This window comes from Dromiciops gliroides, chromosome 2, assembly GCF_019393635.1.
Source record: "Dromiciops gliroides isolate mDroGli1 chromosome 2, mDroGli1.pri, whole genome shotgun sequence".
NCBI classification, from domain to species: domain Eukaryota; kingdom Metazoa; phylum Chordata; class Mammalia; order Microbiotheria; family Microbiotheriidae; genus Dromiciops; species Dromiciops gliroides.
This window is the reverse complement of record NC_057862.1, coordinates 428,288,989-428,302,696: the sequence shown is the minus strand read 5'-3', so window position 1 is coordinate 428,302,696 and position 13,708 is coordinate 428,288,989.

The window sequence follows — 13,708 nt, the reverse complement described above, 5'->3', positions numbered from 1 at the left end:
TTGGTGCTCTCAAAGAAACTTTTGGTTCTAAAATTCTACACTCTAAAGAAAGGTTTCTTAAACATTTTGTGTGTCCTGGAATCCTCAGAATAATGTTTTTATTTTATTTTAAAAATGTTTTTGTTACTTTTTTTTGTTTTTTACATCCTCAAGTCCCCCCCCAGTATATTAGTATAAAGTTACCAAAATATTAAAAAAAAATTCATGCATCCTAGGCTAATAACCCATTCTAAGGTCTTTTCCAATCTTAGCATTCTGTGATTTGTTTAACATTCTCCCTTTGAGGATTTCCAGGCTAATTTTTTTTTTTTTTTGTAAAAACAACATCAAGGATCCAGGAGAAGGCCTTGGCTATTGAAAACTGCGTGGTGGATCATTGATCATGACTCTGCCCTGTTGAAACAAACTTGGTAACTCAGTTGGAAAGACTCTAAGGAAGCTCCTTTATAGTTATTAGGCAACTGCCTAGAAATGTAGTGCCAATTTTCTTTTTTCTATTTTCTGTCAAAATCTTTTCAGTGCTCATAGATACTTGTGTCTTTGAACAGAAAGACTTCCCAGTCTCCTGATGCAGCTTAGGTCAAAATCAAAATAACTCAGTGAAGAATGAATTCTGATTCTCAAAATCTTGGCTCTATCATGGAAATGAGTGAGATGATTGTCCAAAGATGAATGTTCTGGAGAAACTTGGGAGATCAATGTTAGATTGTTAGTGCATCCAGATTTATTTTTTGGCCTAAGTACTTTTGTCTTCCCAGAAACCATTTTTATCATAAGACACAACAAAGGAAAACAAACCAAGGAGAGCTAATGATCCCAATCACTAAATTGAAAAAACAACAGAAGATACTCCTGTTACATACCCCCCAAAGCCATCTGTTTTTCTTGGCTATACACTTGACCCTTCTGATGCTTTTGTTTCTGAATACCTAAATTGTCTGCCAACTATTGTCCTGGAAAGACAACTGTTTAGAATAGCAGCACAAATCAGACACAAATTGGGCAGGTGCCAGAAACTGCAAAATATTTTTCAATTTCTAAAGCTACTCTTCATACCTTTTATTTGGAAACATACTTAGCTGTTCTCTGTTCCTTCTTTTTTTTTGTTTGTTTGTTTGGTTTTTTTTGCAGGGCAATGGGGGTTAAGTGACTTGCCCAGGGCCACACAGCTAGTAAGTCTCAAGTGTCTGAGGCCAGATTTGAACTCAGGTACTCCTGAATCCAGGGCCACCTAGTCGCCCCCTCTGTTCCTTCTTAATCGGCTTTTTTTTTTCCTTCTTAACTTCAAGATACATAATCACACTTAAATTAGGGTATGCAATGGCATCCTTGTTTACTTCAATATGTGAATGTTTGCCACTAATGCCCTCTTCTGGTGCTCTTCACTCAGAACTTTAGAGGTGAAAGATCTTCAATAAAAGTATTTCAAAACTTTTAGGATATAATGACCAAAACATTTCTTAGAGAAAAATTTATAACACTAAAGACCTTTGACAATAAGGGAGAGAAAGAAAAGATCAATGAATTAAGTATAAGACTTTTAAAATATATAGAAGAGCAAAAAATCAAAAACCCCTGAATAAACACAAAAATAGAAAATTTGAAAATCAAAGGAGAAATAAACACAATTGAAAACAAAAACCATTGTGTTTGTAAACAAAACTTGGAACTGTTTTTTTGGGGGGGGAGGGGCAATGAGGGTTAAGGGACTTGTCCAGAATCACACAGCTAAGTAAGTGTCAAGTGTCTCAGGCTGGATTTGAACTCAGGTCCTCCTGAATCCAGGGCTGGTACTTTATCCACTGTGCCACCTAGCTGTCCTCTGGAACTGTTTTTTTAAAAGACTATTAAAACCAAAATACAATTTGATTTTTAAAAACAGAGACAAAACAAATTACTGAAATAAAAAAATCAAAATTCATATAAAACAAAAAAGAAAGCAAGACAATTTTTAGAAACTATTTTGCCCACTTATATTCCAAGAAAACCAAAAAATGAAAACAAGAAATAGTTACAAAAATACAAAAGTATAAAACACTAAAATACAGGATAAGAAATCAAGAACCTAAATAACTCAGGTCATAAACTCCCAAAGAAAAAACATCTCTAGGCCCAGATATATTTACAAGTAAATTCTACCAAATAATCAAAGAAGAATTTACTCTGATGGTATATAAAGTACTTGCAAAAATAGAGAAAGAAAGCACCCTACCAATATCCTTCTATTAGACAAATATGTTCCTGCTATCCAAACCAGGAAGAGATAAAGCAGGTAAAGGAAATTTTAGACCCATGTTTATAACTAACATTGATGCAAAAACATTAAATAAAATATTAGCAAAGAGGTTACAGCAATGTATTCAAAGGTTATTTACATTGACCAGGTTGAATTTATACCAGAAATTCAAGATGGTTCGAAATGAGGAAAATTACAGACATAATTAACCATATTACTAACAAAACCACACATTACATGGTTATATCAATAAATAGAGAAAAAATATTTTAATAAAATATAATACTTGTGTGAAAAAGAATAAAAAAGCAAATTAATTAATAGATTTTCATTAATATATTAAATTATCAACCAAAAATCATGAGCAAACATAATATTTAATGGAGAAATACTAGAGATTTTCCCAATAAGATCAGGAGTAAGTCAAAAGTTGTTACTGTTGCCACTATTATTTTATATAGTTATTGAAATGCTAACTAGTATAAAAGAACAAGATGGTGAAATGATGAGAAAAAGTATAGACAAAAAAGAAAGAAAATATTCAGTGATTGCACATAAGGATAGGGACTGCATCTATTTTTTCATTAGTATAGGAAGTGCCTTCCACCAATATAGGTTCTTTACCTTCTCTGCAACTTAAAGTCTTAGTATGTTGCCTAGAATACAAGTTAAATGACTTTTCTAGCATTATACAGAGAAATCAGAGACTAGAATTGAACTTAGGACTTTCTGGCTTAAAGGCTAGTTCTGTATTAACTCTGCCATGTCCTAATCTCACAGAAGCCATCAGCCTTTCAGTATATTCATTTTTTAAAAATTCTAAACAATTAGAAGAGGTAAAGAAATAATTTCATTCAAAGTAACTGAATATAGAAAATATCTGGGAGTTAACCTCTTCTGACTCAGGACATATACACTCAACTACAGAATACTCTTATCAGAAATAAGGGAAGATAAATAATTAGAGATAGTAATTGTTCATATTTGAGCCATGCTAATATAAAATATAAAAGTGATGATACTACCTAAATTAATTTACAGATTTAATGACATACCAATGAAGCTACAAAGGATTTTCTTCATAAAAACAGACAAAATAATAACAAAATTCATATGGAGAAACAAAATGTCAAGAATATCAAGTGACATTAATGGAAAAAAATGGGAATGAAGGGTGGCTAGCATGGCCATATCTCAAACTATACTAAGAGAGCAGTAATCATGAAAACAATTTGTTATTGGTTTAAAGAATATAAATGTTAATAAAGTTGATTAGGTAAATAAGATGTGGAAGTAACTAAACATCATAACATGATGCTCAAAAAACCCAAGGATAATAACTTCAGGGATAAGGAGTCCTTACTGGACAAAAATTTCTAGGGAAAATGGAAAGAAATATGGTTGAAATTAGATTTAGACCAAAATCTCACATTATATGCCACTATGAGTCCCATGCAGATGCAAGACCAAACATAGAAAGTCACATCATAAATTAGAGAAGGGGGGAAAGAGATACCTGTTAAAACTTTTGGAAAAGGGGCAGCTAGGTGGCACAGTGAATAGAGCACTGGCCCTGGATTCAGGAGGACATGAGTTCAAATCCAGCCTCAGACACTTGACACTTACTAGCTGTGTGACCCAGGGCAAGTCACTTAACCCCAATTGCCTCACCAAAATAAATAAATAAATAAAACTTTGGGGGAAAAAAACAACCTTTGGGTAGGAGATAAAATTCTTAGTGAAACAAGGGATAAATATGATCTTAGGAGACAATTTCAATTATGTAAAATTGAAAACTTTTTGCACAAACAAAAACAATGCAGTTAGAATGAAAAGGGAAACAAATTCCTGGGAATTTTTTTTTGTATCACCATTTTTTTTTCTAAAAAAGGACTAATATTCAAGATAAAATGAGAATTAATGACACTATATAATAATAAGAACCATTCTACAATGGATAAGTGGTCAAATAATATATATAGTTTTTTTTTCTTTTTTAAAATTTAATTTAATTTTGGAAGCAATTGGGGTTTAGTGACTCGCCCATGGTTACTCAGATAGGAAGTGTCTGAAGCCAAATTTGAAATCAAGTCCTCCTGACTCTAGGGCTGGTACTCCATCCATTGTGCCACTTAGGAGCAGCAATAATTAGTTTTCAAAAAAAAGAAATATAAGCTATCAACAACATATGAAAAATACCTCAAATCACTGACAGTAAGGGAAATAGAAATTGAAACAAATCTAAGGTTCCATATTATATCTTTCACATTGTAAAAGATGACAAAAAAGAAAAATGACAATTCTTGGAGGAACTATGGAAAACAGGTACAATATTGCATAGTTGATGGAGCTATGAATGATCCAAATAGTATAGAAAGCAATTTGGAATTATATCACAAAAGTTACTAAAGTGTCCCTATCAGTCGATCCAGTGTACCTCTATTACGTAGGTATCCCAAAGAAGACAAAGACCTAGGGAAAGTACCCCTATGAATAAAAAATATTTATAATAGTACCTTTTGTTGTGGCAAAGAACTGGAAAAGTGGTTTCCATTAATTGGGGACTGGATGAAAAAAATTATAGTGAATGAATATAATAGAATATTATTGCACTGTAAGAAATGTCAAATGCAATGAACTCAGAAAAACTTGGAACACTTGTGTGAGTTGATACAGAATGAAATGAGCAGAACCAGGAGAACATTTTTCTTTGATGACCATAATGTTATAAAAAAAATTGTGAAATACTCCAGAGCCCTGAGTGGAATGATGTATCAGACCTTCGGAAAACTGGTGAACATTAATAATTATTATAATATTATAAGTTATTACCAATAATTATTATGGTCAGATGAAATACTTTTATTAGATAGTTTTGCTCAGTTGTTTTTCTTGGACCTGTGGGAGGGAACAATTGGGTGGGTCAGGGGAGGTCTTTATATTTTTTTCTCCCAGTAATGACTGTGGTGTAAAGACAAAAGGCATTAATAATATATAGTTTAAAAGATTCATCTAATCCCTTCATTTTCTTTTTTAAAATAAGCATTTTATTGGTGTTTTTTTAAAGTATTTCTGCCACTTCCTAATACCCTATTACCTGTGTGACTACGGCAATCACGCACCTCTCTAGGGCCTTCATTTGTTTTCTTTAAAATGAGGGAATTAGATTAGAGCTCTGGTTCTGGAGTCAAAGGACCAAGTTCAAATCCAGCCTCAGATACTTAATATCTGTGTGATCCTGGGAAAGTAATTTGACCCTGTTTGCCTCAGTTCCTCATCTGTAAAATGAACTGGAGGATATAGCCAACCATTATTGTAGCTCTGCCAAGAAAACTTCAAATGGGGTCACAGAGACTTGGAGAGTCAGACACAACTGAGATTCAACAACAACAAAGATTAGATGACCTGAAGGCCCACTCCTAACTAAATTTATTTATAATCCAATTATCCTACCACTCAATAAACCCAGTCACTAACGAAATGCTTCTTTGTAGCCAAGAAGTATGGTTAAGCAAAGCCAACCAAAATAATTGGCCACATCAGCCAATGGGCATCTGGGTGGTGCAGTGGACAGAATACTGGGATGGCAACCAGGAAGACATCTTCTTGAGTTCAAATCTGAGGTCAGACACTTACTAGCTGTGTGACTTGTGGGCAAGTCATTTAACCTCTGTTTGCCTTAATCCACCAGAGAAGGAAATAGCAAGCCATTCCAATTATCTTTGCCAAGAAAACCCCAAATGATGTTATGTAGAGTCAGCCATGACTGATCAACAAGCCAAAGGTTGGTTGTCTTATCTCATATCTATAGTACCCCATCTTTCTATGGAAAGGATGAAAGTATGTTTCCCTATTAGTTCTCTTGGGTTTTTGTTGTTGTTGTTGTTGTTGTTGTTGTTGTTTTTGTTTTGTTTTGTTTCTGGTGAGGCAATTGGGGTTAAGTGACTTGCCCAGGGTCACACAGCTAGTAAGTGTCAAGTGTCTGAGGCCAGATTTGAACTCAGGTCCTCCTGACTCCAGGGCCAGTGCTCTATCCACTGCACCACCTAGCTGCCCCTATTAATTCTCTTGTTATTGGAGTTCTGATGTAACTTGGGGTTCTTGATAATTGCGCCCACAGAATAAAAATTCTGGCTTGTTTTATACTTTTTATTTATATTTTTGTTCTGCACTAATAACTTAATTGGTGTGGGGAGATCTAAACTCACTCTATTGGCACAGATTAACAGTTTACCTGAAGGGATTTAGCTGCCTGGAACAGAGAGATTAAATCACTCTAGTCACAGGGCCAACTTGTGTCAGTTTAGAGAGTCTCACCACCAGAGGGCTGATTATCAAAGGCTAATTTTAAAAATTAAAAAAAATTTTTAACCACAGGAACTCATGACTTTCCACTGAGGCATGGAGAGAGTAATCCACATTGGTAAATGGATTACTCACATAGATGAACTCATAGCTACTTGAAACACTGGTGTAAGTACTATATGTGTGCTTAGGGGAAATAGGCTCACTTGAGACATGATCATGGGGTAGTCTCACCATTTCTCATAATGATGACGTACAGTATAGTGGTAAACACCATGATCTGGAAGGCCAAGGTTCTGACTTCTAGTCTCAGCTCTACCATCATGTATTTAGGCTTCTCCATTTATCCAAGGATGATAGTACCTATCTTGGTTGATAACTATAACCATGGATACGAATGAGTTTTTTTGTTTGTTTTTTGGTGGTGCAATGAGGGTTAAGTGACTTGTCCAGGGTCACACAGCTAGGAAGTGTCAAGTGTCTGAGGCTGGATTTGAACTCAGGTCCTCCTGAATCCAAGACTGGTGCTTTATCCACTGCACCCCCTAGCTGCCCCCTGTTTTAAAATTTTTTTTTATTTAAAAATTTTTTTATTTTTGCGGGGCAATGCGGGTTAAGTGACTTGCCCAGAATCACACAGCTAGTAAGTGTCAAGGGTCTGAGGCTGGATTTGAACTCAGGAACTCCTGAATCTAGGGCCCTTGCTTTATCCACTGTGCCACCTAGCTGCCCTGTTTTTTTTTATTTTTTAAAGTAGAAGTTCTATAGCAACTGGCCCCATACAGGACATTGGATCCCTCAGACTTGAGATACTCCCTCCTCTTATCTCTGCCTTTTGGATCTACTTGTTCCATCGTAGTCTCAATTACCATGCCACCTCTCCTGAGAGAACTTCTCTTCCTGATTTCTCCTAGTAGTTAGTATTTTCCCACCAAAAAAAAAATTCGTTTGGATTTTCTTTATCTATATTCTTTATTTACTTATGCATGTTATTTTTCCCCAGTTGGATTTAAGAAGGGACTATGATAAGTGGCAAGAGAGAGAAAGGAGGGTTGCTCACCTCTTACTTTACTTGTTCTCTCTCCCAAGAACAGTGACCCTTGCACTGGAAATAACAGAACAAAAATAATGAATAGGGAGATGATACCCAACCTAAGTGAGGAGATCGTACATGAGCATTATGTTGTTCCTCCCAAGCTTTGGGCCCTGCTTTCCCTGGCCTCTTTCAAGTTCCAACTAAAATCCCATCCTCTTCAGGAAGCTTTTCCTGTTCTCCTTTAATTCTACTGCATTTCCTCTGTTGATTATTTCCAATTAATCCTGTGCACAGTTGTATGGATATTGCCCCTCCATTAGATTGTTAGCTTCTTGAGGGCAGGAGCTCTCTTTTGCCCTTCTTGATATTCCTAGCAATTTGTACAGTGATTGGCACATAGTAGGGACTTAATAAATGTTAATTGGCTGACAACTTTTTGTCCTTGATAAATTCAAGTTTCCTGACCACCCAGATGATCTAAATGCTTGGGTGTTGGAAGAACTGGCAGATTTGATTGCTGAGTTAATATAAGTGAGATTTGAAAGATCATGGAGAATAAGACAGATACAGCAGAATTGGAAACTTGTTGGGGAACAAGCATCAAGCATGCATTAAGCACTGACTATATGCTAGTCATTTTACAAATATCTCATTTGAACTTCACAACACTGGAAGGTAGGTGCTATTATTATCTTCACTTTACAGTTGAGGCAGAGGTTAAGTGAAATCCCCAGGATTACACAACTGTCAGCTTTCTGAAGCACGGTTTGACCTCAGGTTTCTCTGACCATAGGTCCAGTATCCACTGTACAGCCTAGCTGCTTTGGACTGGAGAAGGACAAATGTTCCAATTTTCAAAAAAAAGGGAATAGAAGAGAGTCTAAAAACTGTGGCATATGCCAGCAAGTTTAGCTTTGATTCCTGCAAAAATTCTAGAACAGATGACCGAAGAAATGGTTAATCAACCTCTAGAAAGGGAAGTGGTGATTCCAAAGAGCCATCATGATTCCATCAAGGAAGGATAGGTCAAACCATGCTAACTTGGTTTCTTTTTTAAAAATTAATTAATTACTTAATTAATTAAAGTTTTCAACCTTTGTTTAGATAAGATTTCAAATTTCAAATTTTTTCTCCCTCCCTCCCCTCCCTGCCCCCCTCCCCTAGACAGCAGGTAATCTGATATATAACATTAAACATATTTCTGCATTAGTCATGTTATACAAGAAGAATCAGAGCAAGAAGGAAAAACCTTAAAAAAGAAAAACAACAGCACCAAAACCAAAAGAGATAGTATGGTCCAATCAGCGTCCGTATTCCACAGTTTCTTTTTTTTCTTTTTTTTCTGGATTTGGAGAGCCTTTTTCATCATGAGTCCTTTGGAACTTTCTTGTACCATTGGATTGGTGAGAAGAATCTAGTCTATCACAGTCGATCAACACACAATGTTTTTTTAAAAATTTAATATAGTGGCAATATTTTTTTAAATTAATAAAGTATCTTATTTTTTTCCGTTACATGTAAAGATAGTTCTCAACTTTTGTTTATACAGGCTTTCCAATTTCAAATTTTTCTCCCTCCCCCCTCGCCTAGACAGTAGGTAATCTGATATAGGATATATATATATATATATATATATAATATGTATATAATATATGTATATGTATATATATACACATAATAACATTAATCCTATTTCTGCATTAGTCATGTTATAAGAAAAAAATCAGCAATGATGAAAAACCTCAAAATTGAAAAAACAACAGCACCAAAAACAAAAGAAATAGTATGGTTCATTCATCATCTATACACTACAGTTCTTTCTTCTTCTTTTTTTTTCTTGGATTTGGAGATCCTCTTCTATCATGAGTTCCCTGGAACTCTTCTGTACCATTGCATTGGTGAGAAGAATATAGTCCATCACAGTAGATCAACACACAATGTTGATGATACTGTGCACAATGTTCTCCTGGTTCTGCTCATCTCACTCATCATCAGCCCATGCAAGACCCTCCAGATTTCTCTGAACTCCTCCTGCTAATCGTTTCTTACAGCACAATAGTATTCCATACATTCATATACCACAACTTGTCCAGCCATTCCCCAATTGATGAGCATCCCCTCAATTTCCAATTCCTTGCCACCACAAAAAGAGCAGCTATAAATATTTTTGTACATGTGAGTCCTTTTCCCTTTTCCATGATCTCTTTGGGGAAAAGACCCAAAAGTGGTATTGCTGGGTCAAAGGGTATGCACAGCTTTATAGCCCTTTGGGCATAATTCCAAATTGCTCTCCAGAATGGTTGGATCAGTTCACAGCTCCACCAACAATGCATTAGTGTTCCAATTTTTCCACAGCTTCTCCAACATTTTATTATTTTCCTTTTTTGTCATTTTAGCCAATCTGATAGGTGTCAGGTGGTCTTGGTTTCTTTTTTAGACAAGCTTGCTAAATTAGTAGATCAGGAAAATGGGATAGATAGAATTTACCTAAATTTTATCAAAGCATTTGATAAAGTATGTCATATTTTTCTAATGGAAAAGCTGGAGAGATATAGCCTAGAGGATAACCCACTTAGGTGAATTCCAAATGAGTCAGATGGCTGGATTCAAAGAGTGATATTGTTCAATGTCCACATGGCAGGAAGTTCCCAGTGAAGGGCTTCGAGGAGAGAAGAGAGTAGACATTTATTAAGTGCCTACTATGTACCAGCTACTATGTTAAATGCTTTGCAAATATTATCCTCACAACAACCGTATGAGGTACGTACTATTATTATCCCCATTTTACAGTTGAAGAAACAGAGGCAGACAATGACTTGTCCAGGGTCATACAACCAGTATTTCAGGCTGGATTTTATTTTATTTTTATTTTTTGCATGGAAATGAGGGTTAAGTGATTTGCTCAGGGCCACACAGCTAGTAAGTGTCAAGTGTCTGAAGCCAGATTTGAACTCAGGCCCTCCTGAATCCAGGGCCCACTGCACCACCTAGCTGTTCCTTCAGGCTGGATTTGAACTCAGGCTCTGACCCCAGATATGGGTTCTATCCATTCTACACCTAGCTGTCTGGATTTGTGTTTGGCCTTATGCTGTTATATATATGTATGTATGTATGTATATGTATATGTATATATGTATATACATACACATATACACATATATACACACACATATATATATGACATAGATAAAGTGAATAAAAACAAACAAACAGTGTGCTCATCAGATTTGCAGTTGGTGCAAAATTAGAAGGGATATCCATATACACTGCATGACAGTCAGAATATAAAATGTTCTTGACAGGATAGAACAGAGGTTCTTAACCTTTTCTATGTCATGGGCCCCTTTGGCAATCTAATGAAGTTTATTGACCCTTCTCAAAATAATAGTTTTAGAAAAAAAAATTCATAATAGAAGAAAAGGCTAAATAAATCTCAGTTAGAGGTTAGTAAAGAATTAAGTTTTTTTTTCCTTGTCCAAGTTCAAGGACGCCTGGAATTTAGAGAGAGACTTCCAGTTGTTTTTAAACTGGTTAAAGTATTGAATTGCAATCAAGAAGGTAAAATTGGATAGGGATATATGTAAAGTCTTATTTGGGGGTTCAAAACATGGTCTTCACAAAGTAGAGGATGGGGGAGGTATAGTTATAAGGTTGTATTAAAAAATTATGGAAGTTTTAGGGTACAGCAAACTTAGCATGAATCAACAGTGTGATTCAGTTGTCAAAAAAGGTAATGGAATCTTGGGTGCATTAAGGAAGGCCTAGCTTCCAGAAATAAGGAAGCTATAGTCCTTGTCATACCATATCTTGAGTATTGGGTTCATATTTGGGCTTCACAGCTTGAGAAGGACATTGATAAGGTGTAGGGAAGAGCCAGGATAGTGAAAGGAAAGCAACTTGGTGATTTTTTCACATGGACAAGAGATGACTCAGGGTGGAATTCGATAGCTGAGTTCAAATAGTTGAAGAACTGGCATGTTAAAGAGGAATTGGACTCATTTGATTTATCCAGAGGGCAGAACCAGAAGCAATGAGTAGGGGCTGGGAACAGGGCAATTTAGACTTGATTTCAGGGAAACCTTCCAAAGAAGTAGAGCTATTTAGAAGTGAAATTGGCTGCTTTGTGAGATGGTGGCTTTCTCTTCTTTTGAGATCTTTAAACATAAGCTGGAGGACCACATAGGCACTTATCAGCAGGGTATGGGTTGGGCTAGCCATTGAGGTCCCTTGAAGTTTGGTGATTCTAATTAGCTCCTTGTTTTTATTTTTGTTTTTGGATTTTTAGCACCTACCACAGCACCTAGAACATAGTAGATATTTAATAAATGCTTGCTAAAAAGAAATGGAATAAGGCACTACTATTATTGTTTGTTCTTTCATTCATTAAAAAAAATCATTAAATATCTGCTATGTACTAGGCCATTTGCTAGGTATTGCGGGAGGAAAAAACCAAAATATAAAAATTAGACCATTCTTTTTGGGGGGAGGGGGCGGGGCAATGAGGGTTAAGTGACTTGTCCAGGGTCACACAGCTAGTAAGTGCCAATTGTCTGAGGTTGGATTTGAACTCAGGTCCTCCTGACTCCAGGGCCGGTGCTTTATCCTCTGTGCCACCTAGCTGCCCCAAAACTAGATTATTCTTGCTCTTGAGGAGCTTATATTCTGCAGGAGAAGAGAGGGGTAGGAAATAATATGTGCTCAAGTAAATCAATACCAACTATATATTTATCAAATATCTAACATATTCTGGAGATAGAGGACAAATCTGACCCTAGAAGTGACTCTTAGAATTTAGGACCCAAATGTCTATGACTCCTTTTCTCTTTTTTTTCTTTTTTTAGAGACTATCAAGGTTAAGTGATTTGCTCAGGGTCACACAGCTAGTAAATGTCTTGAACTCAGGTCCTCCTGACTCCAGGGCCAGTGCTCTATCTACTGCACCACGTAGCTGCCCCTATGACTTCTTTTCAAATCTCATTCACAGATTCCAAGCTATATCACTACATGCCCTCCCTAGGATGTAAACCTGTAATGTTTGCCATTTCACGGCTGGCTTCCCGAGCACTGTGCTTCCTATTACTGAAAATGATCATTCGGTCTTTTTAAAGAAAGACTTATAGTATGTTTCTTTGTTTCTTTCCTAGTGTCTTCCTCTCAAGAATGAACAGCTGAGCAATATTCCAATTCCAACACAAAACATTTAGGGAGTGGGAGGAAAAACAGATTCATTATCTGCCTTTAGAGACCAATAGGGGGCAGCAGATCAATGCTTGCTTTATTGGTGGAAAGTTTACGACTTTTTTTCTACTCACATTCCCAGCCTCTCTATGTGTTCACAGCAGCATGGAAGGAATTAGGGGTCCAGGGAGGAAGCATAAGGAATAAACGGTCTGAATCTCCCCAAAGCTTGTGACTTAATGAGAGGCTACTTGTTACCATGGACACACACCAAGTCAGGCTGTTGAAGGAAAAAAAAAACCCCACCAAACAACCGGCAAAGCAGAAATATGGGCAGAGAGATTTCTTCCTTCCCCTTTCTTTATTCATTCAACCAACAAATATTTATCAAACACAAATGCTTAACCCAGCCAAAGCCTTACACTTTGAGAGAGACAGAAACTAGCCCTTGCCCTCTGGACATTTGTAATCTCATTGGGGAGATGAAACTAATATACATTAAGATAATTATCAAACAATTGGGTGAGAGACATTTTGGACAGTGGGGGTGGGGTGGGGGGAATACTGGCTTAGCTCTGACACTATTCAACTGTGTGAACTTGGGGAAGTAGGCCTCAGTTTTCTCATCTGTATAATGAAGAGATTCTAGTAAATGATTCTTAATGTCTCTTCCAGCACCAACCAACCTATTATAAGGTCCTTCCATTTCTGACATAGTTCCTTATTCTAAGGCTCCTTCAAGCACTGCTATTCTTTATTCTGAGGGGCCCTTCCAGCTCTAATCAATTATCCAGGGCTACTGTGTTGTGTCAAGGAGAGGAAGGCTGTGGATACTGGGAACTTTGAGACTATCTCTTGTGTGTCCACCGACCTTTTCTATCTGGGCATATTTGTGGATGATGTCTAGAACTGATCACCGTAGGCAAACTGTATCCTGCTGGGGCTTAAAGCAA